Genomic DNA, 12,187 nt, shown 5'->3' with positions numbered 1-12,187 from the left:
GAAGGCCAGGTTGGAGCAGCCTGGGATAGTGGAAGGCGTTCCTGCCCATGGCAGGGGTGGCACTGGATGAGCTTTAATGTCCCTTCCCCAACCCATCCTGGGATTCTATGAACATCTTTCGGGATAAGCAGGATTGGGAATGGGGCGTGGCCTTGCTTTTCCAAAACACTCAAGAAACAGAGTAAGGGGATGGGAGGAATAATGAAGAGGAAAACCCAGGCCTGAACTGCTGGTGGAATTCTGTGCTGGGAAGAAATCCCAGTTTCTGGTCCTGTAGGAGAATAACTGGGAAAGGGGGGTGTTTGGCTGTTCTCACTGATTTTTCCAATAATGGTGCTGCTCTTCAGGCTGGCAAATCCCGATATTCCATCTTTGTCTTTCCATCCTGATATGGGAGCACAGTGTGACACCCAAACCCACATCTTTGGTGGCTCTGTCCACATGGCACTAAAAATCCCGTAATGCTGGGAATTAACCCAGGGCCATTCCTTCCTAATTGAAAACGAGTTTTGATGTCCAGAGTTGCCCTCAGCTACTGTTTGAATGAATTAAGATTCCAGCATTGCCTCATATTTGCTAACTCGCCGTAGAATGAACTCGGAGTCAGATCCTCATTTAGTTAAAATAAATGGACTTCCATGGTTTTAAACAAATTTCAACCAGCGGACGATTTTGCCCGGGGGGATTTAAGAGGCTGCGTGTTGGATCAGGTTCTGAGTTGCATTATAATGAGCAGGAAATGTGGAATATGTGTGGAATTTAAGGGAAGAGGTTTATACCAGGCTGGTTTTTACCTCATGCCTCGTTTTCCTAATAGGAATGGAAACAAATGGTTGTGCCGTCGAACTGGGGTGGAAACAAATGGATGTGCCGTCAAATTTGAGGCTCCAGGAGGAGAATTAGTCAATACAACTTTGGAATGAACATTCCTTCATTTTCAGCCGGGAGATGCAGCTTTCCCTTCATGTTTTTGTTGTTTGGGCCTCGTGAAGAAAACATTTCAGTGAAGGAAAAGACATCAAGGGATGTTTTCAAAGTCTGCTCTTCCCCCCTCCCCAAACCTTTCAATCTCCTGGCTCATTTTCCGTACTCTGTGACCCTCTTGAATGTCATCTGCTCTTTTCCAACTGTAAAGCCTTTCCCTCTCCCCTCCTTTCCCTTGTGGGTCTCATCTCTTCTGAGCTGGCCTTTCTTCCTTTGTGAGCCTTCCCCCCTCCTCCTCCTCCTCCTCCAGCTGCCTCACTGGGGCTGACACCTTTTGTCAGCGTTATCAGACAGATTAGAGGACTCGGACTGGGAGGAACTGGTACAAATTCTTGTGGGTCAGCAGTTTGTTTCCTGATGATCCTTTGATTTCTCAGGATGAGGTATCATTGATCCGTGTCAAATTTGTGGCTAAGCCCAAGTTTGAACGAGTGTGGGTTTAACCAGCTGAGGTTTTGTGGGGGTTTTTTTGAAGGAAACATTGATTTGGAGGAAAGGAGAGAAGATTTGGTGGTTGAGTTTTTAGCTCTTTTCCCCCTGAACTTCGCATCTCTTGGGTTTTAAATTAATGGTGTCTTGGGGCAAAACAGGGTAAGAAAATCATCAGGATGGTCAAGGGAGATGCTTGAAATTTTGGCAGGCTTGGCTTGTGATTCTTTCTACCTTTTCCAAGTACCTCTGCCAGTCCTTCATGGATCCACCCCCACGGCTGGGAGATGCCCCTGGGTTGTTCCCGCCTGGTTGTTTGGAACAGTTGCTGCGTTTCCCTCCTCTGACACCCAGCAGTGGCTTTCTGGGTATCTCTGCTGCAGGGGTTTGAATGAATGTCCCTTGGCCTTACATGAAAGGCCAGGAACATCCCTTTAGATCATGGAATTAATGTCTTTTTTCTCGCTCTGTTAGATGTTCCCCCTCTCTCCTAACACTGAGCTCTCCTATCCCTCTGAACTGGAAGGAAGTTGTTTTTCTGTGCTTCAGCATTCATGAATATTCACTCAAGAATTTCAGAGTATTTGGAGCAAAGGGGCTCCGTTGATGTTCACAAATCTCCCAACCCTCCCTGATCCATCATCACCTGTGGCATCCGTGGCCAAATTCCCAATCCTGTCAGCCCAGCCCAAGGAAGGGGCTGGAGTTGGTTGTGTTTCTAGGTCTCCTCAGGTCAGTGGCATCACCCATCAATCAAAAAGCTGTGAAAGGAGCTCCTTGAAGCTCTGCCAGCTCCTTTTGCCCCAAACTGGCAGACGAGCTGCCGACAGCTCTCGGGGACCTGCCAGGCGTGTGCCAGCTCCATCTCAGTGTGGATGTGGAGACTTTGGGATTGCTCCGGGTGCACCTGGACAGACCTGGAGCTCCTGCTCCAGGTGCACATTGGTGTTTCCACCATGAATTCTGTTTCTTGAAGACCTCCTCTCTCAGATCTCACTAAGCACATTAGGCCAGTTTACAAATCCAGGAGTGGGAATATTTATTCCATAAGAACAGTTGGAGGCTTGCTCTATAAAGAAGGAAAACCCAACATGCTGATGTGGTTGTAGGGACCCAAACGATGTGGATTTCCAAAACGCCTTCAGTCCTGCCATGTCCCAGTGGTGTCACTGGGGTTGGGCCTCTGGAAAAGAGCCTGGCTCTATTTACAAACTTGTGTAGAGTTGAGAAGTTCATATTAAAACATAAAATGGCAAAACCTTTCCAATTCTCTCTGCCACCTCTCTAAAATAATATTCCATAGCATCCAAGTCTGCGGAAGTGAAATGTAATTTCAGTTTGTGTCAGACAGTGGCTGAGGTTGGGACGAGCACCTGTGTTTTATTTTCTGCCCTACCATGCACTTAAGGGGAATTATGACTTTCTTAAATCTTTTAACTCTTCCAGTTTATTCTTTGCTTGTTGCAGGTAACTGAACATATCCTTGTGGTTAAAATATTTCTCTTGGTTTTTAGAAAGAACAAACACTTGTGATCTAACTCTTATCTGTGGCGCAGTTTACATGGTAAAGAGTCTGTTGTGTTGTTAAATGCTCTCATCTTTATTCATGTCCCGGGATGATTCAGCCTTCCCGGTGAATTACAGGATCAGGAGCACTTTACAACGTGTAGGAGCTTAGCTGGCATCCAGAATAAACAGGGGGCGTTTTTTAAGGTCTGTACAATTTGTTTGTACTCGTTCAGGAGGCTGGGGCTGAGCACTGGTGCAGTTGGGTCGTTATTTGCTTTAATAACTCGCAGAAAACGCGGTGTTGAGAAGGAACGACGAGATTTTGGCTCTCTCACATTGATGCTGTTTGATGAGAGATACCCTCGGAAGCGTGGCTTTCTGCCATGAATGTAAATTCCCTGTCTGGATTCCTTAAATCCTGTCTAAAAGCAGAACTGGGGGAGATTAGCAGCTCCTTCTGAGCGCGGGTAAGTCACCTCTCTCTGAGCTGTGCTGGCAGTAATTACTGCGTTAAGTTCCCTCTGTTTGTTCATCCTTACAGTAAATTAAGAAGGGAAGATTTGGGACTTGTCTGGAACTTGATGGGCTTTGCAAAGAGAGATGTGCCTTCAAAGAGTCATTTAGAGCAATTATTTGAGAGCAGTTCTTTGCTGATGGAGACAAAACACGCTATTAGAAGTTAAAAAAAAAAAAAGATAAGACCAGCGCAGCAGTTATTTTCTTAATGTGCTCCAGTTTATGGCTTTTTAGTCTGAAATCGTGGAAACCCCCAGCTCCTCACAACTGTTTTTATACATTAACAGGGATTTTGAATTGCTACATCCGTAGCTCTGCTCCCAGCAAACCTCCTGGTGAAGGGCTGGAATATGATACCTGCCGATATTTCGATGGATTTTTCTGACTGGAGTGGGGCTGACTGGAAAAATCTTCCTTTTAATATTCCAGCGTGGTTTTTTTTATTCTTGGAAAGGCAGCACTCTGCCTTTTTAGGGAAAGTGTCTTCCCACCAGGCAGAGGTGGGGTATGGATCTGTGTGAGAGGCAGCTGCAGTGGGACATAGGGATCCTCCTCCCTGCATCCCAGGCTGCTGATCCCCACAGGCACAGTGGGATGGGAGAGATTTGGGCCCTGGCACCAGAGCTCATGTGAGCCCCCAGAAAAGATCTCGAGTAAATCTTTGCAGAGAGACAACAGCAATTTTTTTTCGTGTCAGCTGAGATAGAAATACAAATTCTGGCTTGTGCCTCTTCTTAGGAAGGTTGTCCACTCCTCTTTAATTCACCTGGGGTGTACCCCCAAAGGTCAGCTCCTCTCAGACTCCCAAAACAACTCCTGTTGCTCCGTGGATAAGAAGTCACTGCTCTTTGAGGCTGGCACAAATCCACAGAGTATTCCTGAGCTTCCCTGCTCCCTGAGCTGCTCTTTGCAAGCAGTTCCAGTGTGTTTTGTGGTGATTTTTTGCCCTCCCAAGGAGACATTCAGCCCCATCTGTAGAGGCAGGAGTACCTGCAGCTTTCTGCAAGAGGCTGTTGTCTCCATTTTTTGGAGAATTTTTTGTGTTTTTCTGTGTCCAGACACAGTGAAAACACATTCAGCTTTAGCTTTTCTCATTCCCTGCCTGAATTGGTCTCAGTGTGCTGAAATCTCCCATTCTCACCTCCGTTCCCTTTTCCTGCCCATCCTTATTCCTGTCTGTAGCAGCTCTGCCTCGATAATCACTGAAGGGTTTGGGTTGGCAGGACCTCGTGTTCATCCAGTTCCACCCCTTTTGCCATGGGCAGGGATCCTTCCACGAGATTTATTTCCCTCCCAAAGATTTATACAGGGCAACAGCATAATATTAACCCAGTTTTCCTCCTCGTGTGTCTGTTGTTCCTTCCCTGTTGTTGGAAACTGGGATTGGTGTGTTTTTAGGGACGCGCAAGGAGCAGCTCTGTGTGACCACATCTTCTCTGAGCTGAGCAAGTGCTGCTGTCCAGAGCTATCCATGCACATCCAAAGGTTATGAGTCTTGGGAAGCAACAGAAGAAATCCTGGGAGGATGAAGTCCAGAGGGAACTCGTGACTCTGCAGCTTTGATGATCAGTCCAGGGTCTGTTCTCTTGGCTTAACTTGTTTGCTCCTTAAATGTGTTAGGCCACCTTGGGGCAGATAAATCCCAGTTCTTCTCTCTCTATCTCCCTGCAAAGGTGAAGCAGGGCCTGGGGTGCAGCTCAGCTGCCTCTTGGACTGCAGCATTCCCATCAGGCTTCCTTCTCTCCTCATCTTTGTGGCCTCCTCTGGACTCGGCCCAGCAGCTCCACGTCCTTCTGACGCTGGAGGCAGCTCTGCAGGTGGGGTCTCACCTGAGCTGGGCAGAGGGGGATGATCCCATCCCTCAGCTCCTGCCCATGCTGGCCCAGGATTCTCTTGGATTTCTGGGCTGCGTGGATGTGGCCAGGGCATGTCCAGCTTTTCATCCAGCAGCACCAGTCCCTCTGCTCAGGGCTGCTCTCATCCCTTCTTCAGCGAAACCCTGACCCACTTCCGCACCTTGCACTTGCCCTTCTTGAACTTCATCAAATTCACCACTCCTCGAGCTGACAAAAACCCAAAGCTTTAATCAGTAAATCCTGCTGTGACAGGAGTTTAAACTTACCCCTCCCCTGAGTGCTGTACCACCGTGGTTTTCTTTACAAAAACACCTGGATTGAACACTTGTGGTGTTCCAGGATGTTATTGGGGGCTATTAAAGACGGAGGAGTCATCAGTGCAACATCAGAAAAGGGGATGAGAAAAAGCCATCAGCTCTGTTGTTGCTGAACCAGTGGCAGATGGGGTACACAGAACGCGTCTATTGAGCGACAGCAATCGAAAATGAACTCTATTATTTCTCACTCACTCGTTCTGTCAGTGATTGAGGCATTGCAGAGCACAAGCAGGAAAATAATAGGTTGCTTTCACAATGGGAGAAGTTTAACAAGTGCTAAATCATTCATTCGACATCAGGGCTGTCGTCAGTGAGACTCCAGCGAGTGCTGCTGGTGCCTGATTGCTCCGCTCGCCTTTCACACCCAATCTCCCGGCAATGGGGCCCTGAACGTCCCAATTTGCTGCCTGTGGAGTGGTATTGAAACGCTGGGAGCTACGATGAGGGAGATGCTTCGGGGTGAGGCTGAACGCAGAGGTTTTCACACAAATCCTCTGACAGGCCCTGCTTCCGCCGACACACGGCTCCTAAAGCGGGATACAAAGCCAGAGGATGCGGTTTGGAAGTGGAATATTCTCCGTGGGTATTGATGAGCACTTTGGCATTGTGTGGATGTCTCAGTCCATGTTAGCCTGGGTTCCCTTTAGGTTGTAAAGTTTGACTTTCTGGCGTCTGTGTTGGGCAGAACTTTATTTTTGGACTTGGTGTGAGCTGTTCAGTCAGTGTCTGTCACTCGTGTTCACGTGGTTCGTCCTAAAGATGAAAGTGCACTGGGTGTCCTCACTTGTTATCATTTGTTAATAATCACAGAAATATGGAATGGAGGGACCTGAAAAATCATCTCATTCAATCCCCTGCCAAGGGCAGGGACACCTCCCACTGTCTCAGGCTGCTCCCAGCCCCAATGTCCAGCCTGGCCTTGGAAAATTCCAGGGATCCAGGGGCAGCCCCAGCTGTTCTGGGAATTCCATTCCAGCCCCTTTTTTTTCCTCCCAGCCAGCAATTCCCAATTCCCAATCTCCCATCCAGCCCTGCCCTCTGGCACTGGGAAGCCATTCCCTGGCTCCTGGCCCTCCATGCCTTGGCCCCAGTCCCTCTGCAGCTCTCCTGGAGCCCCTTTAGGCCCTGCAAGGGGCTCCGAGCTCTCCCTGGAGGCTTCTCTTCCAATTCTGAGTGTTTGCATCTCAGCTGATGAGTTTGCTGGCACTTAAATTGGGACAACTGATTTCTAAGGTGGCTTCTGCCTGAAGATTGAGAAGCAGCTGGCAGGTTTCGTGTTTGGAAGGGGTCATTGTTTTTTATGGCTGGAAAGGCAGAGGTGTAGGAGAAGCCGTGAGTAACCTGGCACAGAGAGAGGTAAAGCTCCCATCCCCTTGTCCCCACTCTGCAAACCTCTCCCTTTGCTGTAGCTCTGAAGGCTTCTCAAATTGACTTGACAACAGTCACAGCAGTAAGAGAAGTGATTTGTTGGTTTCTAGAGGGAGCACAGTCCAGGAGGTGACCTTTATATTTAACTACAGCCACTACCAGAAACGTTCTCTGCTCTCGGGGTTTTGCCTCTTAATTTCCAGTGCACTCGTAGGAACCCAGAAACAAGTTTTCCTTTGGAATGTGACTGTTTAACGTGGGGAATGGGATGGATTGGAACTGCTTTCCCTGCTCTCCATGTGGTGATGTCCAAAGTCCTCAAGGCAGGACGTTGCTCTAAGGGCAGCAGTAACAAGGAAGAGAGAAAAAAATGGGATTAAGGAGAGGTGAGTGAGGGAAGCCTTGACAGCATCTTTCTGTTGGAAAAAACCCTTTTTTTCCCACTGTTTCTGCTCTGCTCATCAGGCAGAAGATCTGCCTGCCTCCAGAAAATCCTCTTTAAAGCAGGAATCTGTGTCAGTAGAGCAGAAACAGTGGTGACACAGCTCTCCCAGATATTTCAGGGGTGCACAGCCACATTTCAGCCCAGCTTGTCCTAAAATGGGCTAAAAATAGCTCAAGGTGATCAGCTCACAGTGGCCACTTCGCAGACCCCATCAGCTGCCCAGTGCTCTCACTTCCATTTGGATCCAGTCCAAAGCCCTGGAGATCAAAGGCTTGGGGTATGAGGGGCCCGTTCATTATCTGAGGCTCGAGTCTGGATCAGCAGCAGCCTAATTTGGCCCATTAGGAACAGGAAATATCCGAGTTCGGGCGTGCAGCCCTCTTCAGGCTTCACTTCTGGTTTGAAATTTTGCCAATTAGTCTTTAAAAAATTTAGTAATCATCTGTTAGGTATTTGTCTGGAAATAAAACCTGATCGTTCCCTCTTGGAACAGAAGTTTCTTGTGCCTTGATGGCCGTGGACTCCTGAGAGGAATATATGAAATTGTTTGAAACATTTTTTCCTTTTTGTGTGAGGTTTTGGTTTTTTTTCTCATTTATTTCCTATTCCTGTGGTTCACGGCGTACAAATCAATATAATCACTCTTTGGTCCTGATTTAACATTTTTTTTCAGCTTTGAATGCAGGAATTGAGTTACCTCAGAGAAGCTGCTTCGGTCTGGGTGATTTTGGAGGCTTGTTGTTAATATTTAGCAATTTGAGCAATTTGTACTTGGTTGCTTTGTCCTCTTTTCACTGATCTCACTCAGCGCCTCTCCCTGCGTATTTGAGCACCTCAATAATGCTGTGCAAAGCCTCCCTCCCAGGATTTTCACCCATCCAGAGGGAAAAGAGAGACTTTGCCTTATCAGGCAATATCCTGAGTTGGAAGGGACCCACAAGGATCCTTGAGTCCAGCTCCTGGCCCTGCACAGGACACCCCAAGAGCTGTCTGTAGGTCTCAGAGGAGTAATCCATCAACATTAGGGCAAAGTTGGCAAATCTGAGCCCAAGTTGCTCCTTCCACAGCGAATTTAGGGAAGCAGGGACACAACAGCTCCATGGAAAAGACTGGGACAGAGCCAAGCTGTCATCTGAACACCAGCAGCAGAAAATGGAATAACCCTTGGTTTGCTGTCCCATCACATACAGCGCCGCAGAACAGCCTCATCAGCTGAAGGAGAAAAATTACGGAGTTTCCCATGATTTATTACATGGAGATCTCCTGCCTCATTTGCTGGGAGTCAATATTTTGCCCACTCGCTGTGGAAGCCTCGCAGAACGTGGAGGTTCCATTCTGAAGCAGATCCCATTGGCATTTCTTTAATAAACTCATCACTTACAGGCTGTGTTTTACATCTCCTCCCCATGCCCCCAGAGTTTGTTCCAGCCAGCTCTGAGGAAATGAGCTGTGGAGTTGTTACTCTCCTTGATTAGGTCAATAAAATCCATTTGTCTTATTAGGTGAGGAGCTCTGGTTGGCAATCCCAGATTTCTGCATTTTGGGGGAAAAAGCAACAGCCAAGGCAGTGATAAAATATGTGAGAATCAGAACTGAGCAGGCAGTGTCTGGAGTTGCTGGGGCAGGATCTGTGCATTGAGGTGATCTGGAATTCTCAGATGGTGACAGCAATTGTTCTACTGAAGAACATTTTGTTGTTTTTAGATGACAGAATTTAATGATTTGGGTGGTTTTCTTCTAAATTACCATCGCTGTGAAAGATACAAGATGGTTCATATGCTGTTCTTCCTAAGGATCAGCCACAATTCTGCTTCTTCATCCCAAAAGGTCACATTCCTGTGTTTCACACAGCCTGGCTGTTGTCTTGCACCCCGATGAGGAGACGTCCTCACTCAGAGCCATTATCAGCTGCTGGATCACCTTGCAGTTTGCTGTTTCCTCCAGCTTGTCAGAACCTTTACAATATCATCAAGGCCAGGGGTTTTATTTTTGGTTTTATTTTTATTTTCTTTTTCACCTGCTGTGATTCTCCAATTACACCTTAAAGGGCTCCTTGTCAAGGGTGGTGGTTCCAAGTTTCACCCAGTTTAATAAAAACAGTGTTTGCCTATTAACTTTCTTCCTGATCGTGAAAAAGCTCCTTGGGTCCCTCAAGAGAAGTGTGAAATAGTATTAAAATCCAGCCTCTCTTAAGGTCCTGGATCCCTGGAAGTGTCCAAGGCCGGGTTGGACAGGGCTTGGAGCAGCCTGGGATGGTGGAAGGTGTCCCTGTCCATTGGAACTGGATGGGCTTTAAAGTCCTTTTCAACCCACAGAGCTCAGGAAACACAGCTCACGTGAGAGTCCTTCTGCCAGCAGCATTGAGGCTTTCAGATCTTTTTAGTATTCCCAAATTCTGCTGCTGATCAGGCCGGCTGGGCTGGTTGGAAGCTTGGTGGAAGCAGTGGGAAGGGGGATGTGGAAGCATCAGAGTGATTTTTATTTATTAATTATAATTATTATTTTTATTCCTGTAAGTCTTGGGGCGACACTTTCCTGAGGGAACAGTGCCCTGACCTCAGTAAATTGCTTTTATCCCAATTTTGATCACTGCCAAACCCACAAAGAATTGGCAGGAACAGCAAGGACCAAACTCCTCTTGAGTTCCTGTTCTGTATTTTCTCCCTGCACTTTTGAGTATCTATTCTGGTGTTCCACACAAAACCAGCCCAGGGATTCCTGCTCCTGGTTGCATCACAGCAGGAAAAAGCCAAATTTGGGCTGTTTCCTGTGATTATTTGACACGAGCCAGCACTGGCACTTCAGAAGAGGCAGAGTTTCTGAACACAAACATCCTCAAAAAACTTTCCACTTTGCAACGTCTCTTTCAGCACTTTCCGGTGTAAACTCCCAAATCCCTCCTGGATTAGAGCTGCCTCGGAGCTGTCACGTTTTGGGCTGCCGTTGTTTTGCAGTGCCTTTGCAGTTGCTGATTCACAGAGCAATAAACCCCCAGGACTTTGGGTCAGAGTCTCTGAAAGCAAAGCAGCACACGAGGAATGGATTTCACCTTGCCACGAGGAGCTCTTGGCAAGCGTGCCCGTCGTCTTCTGGGGACGTTTGGAGACAGTTCATCTTCCTCTCCCTTGTACCTGCTGCGCTGAAATCCCATTGTGAGGCAATAAAAAAGGGAATATTCTCATTTAACTCGGAGCTTTTGCGTCAGATCACCTTTTTAGAGCTCTCTTGGAATGCTGTCTGCTCGTTGCACAGTCACCGTGGTAGCGAGCCAGTTTAACCAGTGGTGGGTGGCACAGTGACAGCTGCTAAATGGAGATAATTCAATGTTTTCTGATTAGCAAAACTACAAAAGCCAGAGGTGAAAATCCATTTTAGATTATCCCAGTGCAATATCTCTGTTTGTTATGAACATTAGAGTGACAGATCAGCCCTTCAGCCTCAGTGGGGGCCCAGCAGGGCACAGGCAGATGAAAAGAGGATGAAATGTGGCTAAGGAGGGCAAACAAGGGATGGGAGAACAGAAGGATAATTACTCCCGTTTTATGGATGGGGAATGAACACCCAGGAAGATCAAGGGATTGATCAAAGAATCGTTAAGGACCACATTCACCACTAAACCATGGCCTCACGTGCCACATCCAGAGGTTTTTTGAACATCCCAGGTCTGGTGATTCCACCCCTTCCCTGGGCAGCCTTTTCCGATCCTTGTGGGCTGTTCAATCCTGTAGAGCTCTGCGCTCCCCTGGCCTTGATCCAACAAACAGCTGGAGCAACTTCGGATCTTTAATTCCTTGGAGTTTTAGGGGCGGAAGTGGGAGCTGAACCAAAACTCCTGTCGGGTGCTTAAAATCTGATCCCATCCACCAACTCAAGGAATAGTTTTCCTCCCATTTCTCAGCTTGCTGATGTGTTTGGAGGCAGCAATTGAACATGTTTTGGGGACAAAAAACCCACCCAGATGCTTATTTCAAGAAAGAAGAAGAAAGAAGAAAGAAGCAGCATTGTTAAAGCTGCATTTAAGTCGTTATCTGTTCTTGTTGCTGCTGCTTCTTTGAAGAAGTCTCTCTGATTTGGCTTTCAGGGATAACAAACCCGGAGTGGAAAGCAGAGGTGGTGGCTGCTGGGCTATTCAGCATCTGGGGATTGGGAGGCAAAGAGAAAGGGGGAAATCTATGAACTGTCAAAATGTTGTTGGCTTTTCATTTCCAGATCAATGTTGGATCTCTCAGCGCATCACAATGCGAAATGGTGCATAATATCACAGTCCTAAATTGGCCCAAATTATTGCATTTTTAAGCCAAGCCAGCTTTGTTTAAATAATGGCTTTGCCATGGAGATTTGTCTCATTGATTGGATACTTCGGAGTGGCAGAGCAAGAAAAATGAATTTGTGTCAGGCTGAATTACAGGTTTCCATATATTATTTAAGCGTTGCTCTTTACCTCTCCCTCTGTCAATCATCATTTCCATGCAGATTGCTCTATTTTTAATATTTCTCAGAATTGAAGGTTACTTTCTTCTCCAGCAGCAGCTCTAAAGCAAATGCTATATTTTAGTGATGATGTTAACAGTAATTAATAATTAAGGGATTTATGAATGTGTGTGTTGCCATTTTCCCCCTCAACTCTCCTGAGACCCCACCTGCAGAGCTGCCCCAGCCCCGCAGAACGTGGAGCTGCTGGAGAGAGTCCAGAGAGGCCCTGGAGCTGCTCCCAGGGCTGGAGCCCCTCTGCTCTGGAGCCAGGCTGGGGGGGCTGGGGATGG

The 12,187-nt window shown here is 47.3% G+C and overlaps 1 protein-coding gene across 1 annotated transcript in view; it reads left to right on the top strand.

The window, feature by feature from the left end:
* Positions 1–12,187, top strand: part of EXOC4 (exocyst complex component 4) — a 290,535-nt gene that overhangs the window by 164,596 nt on the left and 113,752 nt on the right.

This window comes from Corvus brachyrhynchos, unplaced genomic scaffold, assembly GCF_000691975.1.
Source record: "Corvus brachyrhynchos isolate BGI_N302 unplaced genomic scaffold, ASM69197v1 scaffold182, whole genome shotgun sequence".
NCBI lineage: Eukaryota > Metazoa > Chordata > Aves > Passeriformes > Corvidae > Corvus > Corvus brachyrhynchos.
This window is presented reverse-complemented; position numbering and strand designations above follow the sequence as displayed.